Source organism: Dipodomys ordii, unplaced genomic scaffold (genome assembly GCF_000151885.1).
Source record: "Dipodomys ordii isolate 6190 unplaced genomic scaffold, Dord_2.0 Scaffold5586, whole genome shotgun sequence".
NCBI classification, from domain to species: Eukaryota; Metazoa; Chordata; class Mammalia; order Rodentia; family Heteromyidae; genus Dipodomys; species Dipodomys ordii.
In genome coordinates this window covers 536-2117 of record NW_012272800.1, presented here as the reverse complement: position 1 = coordinate 2117, position 1582 = coordinate 536, and the positions used below count along the sequence as shown (strand labels likewise).

At 34.2% G+C, this 1582-nt stretch overlaps 1 long non-coding RNA gene across 1 annotated transcript; it reads right to left on the bottom strand.

Annotated features, from left to right (window-relative positions):
• Window positions 1–744: 744 nt before the first annotated feature.
• On the bottom strand, window positions 745–1323 carry LOC106002242. Its single transcript, XR_001175907.1, has 2 exons — window positions 939–1323; window positions 745–835 (listed from the first exon to the last, which is right to left on the bottom strand). It is a non-coding gene; the product is annotated as an uncharacterized LOC106002242 (long non-coding RNA).
• Between the last annotated feature and the right edge of the window lie 259 nt (window positions 1324–1582).

Here is a 1582-nt window from a genome sequence, read left to right as displayed (position 1 = left end):
CACCAGCGCCCGGCCCCCATATATATTTTTTATAAGAACATATTCTTCCTTTTCTAAAAATATTCTATTCCTCTTTCTCAAAAAAGAACTGTTTTTTTATTCCCATGGAATGAAATATAATCAGCCTATAAACATTCACTATAAACCCAATCATCTTATTCAATTGCAAGGTCAGACAAAAAGAATAATATAAAAACTTGTAATAAAAAATTAGAATTTATAATAAAGAATTCTAGATTTTATATCTTTCTAGATATTGCGTACTGTGTAAGTTAAGAGTAAACCATATAATTTCATTTAATTTTATAGCTTCATAGTTTTGTTGAGACAGTAAGAAAGTAAGTGGAAATATTTAACCCATCAAAACTAAAAGGTAGGCTTCCCAGATTTTATTCCTTCAATAGCTTAATTTCTAAGTAGCTTGAGCCATAATGAATACAAAGGAACAGTGCAGGACTCATTAAGAAAAAATAAAACAGCCGGGCACTGGTGGCTCACACCTGTAATCCCAGCTACTCAGGAGGCTGAGATCTGAGGATGGCAGTTCAAAGCCAGCCCGGGCAGGAAAGACTATGAGACTCCTATCTCCAATAAAACCACCAGAAATAAACCAGAAGTGGCTCTATAGCTCAAGTGGTAGAGCGCTCGCCTTGAGCTGAAGAGCTGAGGGACAGTGCTCAGGCCCAGAGTTCAAGCCCCATAACTGACAAAAAAAGAAAAAGAAAAAGAAAAAAGAAAACATACCTGGCTCGTTGGTCATAGCAGACCATGTCAAGTACATTGTATAGACTGTAATCACTGAAGACTGTAACAAACCAGATCTTGGTTGTGACTCCTACAAAGAAGTAAGAGATAAAGATAAATATTCTGACAATTCAAGATTATTAAAATTTATAGAGGTGAACTTTCTCTAACAGCTAGTGCTATGAAAAGCATACTTGGATTTTTGGCAGTATAGACATCACGGAAGCGCCAATGCAGAGGAGCATGTTGACACTGATGAATGCCTTATTTTCTGAACAACTAGCTGGATGAGTATAGTAGACAAAGAATAAGACGATGGCAACTAAAGATAGCAGATAATTCAGAGCCGTAGCAGACAGTAAGGCTGTGGGAGAAATACAAATGAACAATTAGATTTTATCATGAAGATTAGGAACTAGGCAGAGAATTAATTTTTAAATTCTTTTTAAAAAGCAACTAAATTAGCATTATGCAGGTTTCAAAATTGGGGAAAACAACTAAATTTTGTTACTGAAGATTTTCACTGTTTTCCACATAGCTCACTAGGATATTTTTAAGGACAATAAAGTAGGAACATAAAAATACAATTTTTAGTAGTATGTCTATCTATATTATAGATATAGATATCTATAGTGCTTACATACCTCATGTTATATTTCAAACATTAATGATAAAAATAATTAGGATTTATGCACCCTCCATCTTTCCTTTTCTTTCTCACCTCCCCGTCATCCTCCTGAACAGTCCAACAATTAGAATCACCTTTTCTCTGTGTATATATATATATTTATGCACAAGAGTACATATACCTGTGTACATTTCCATAAATATGTATGAC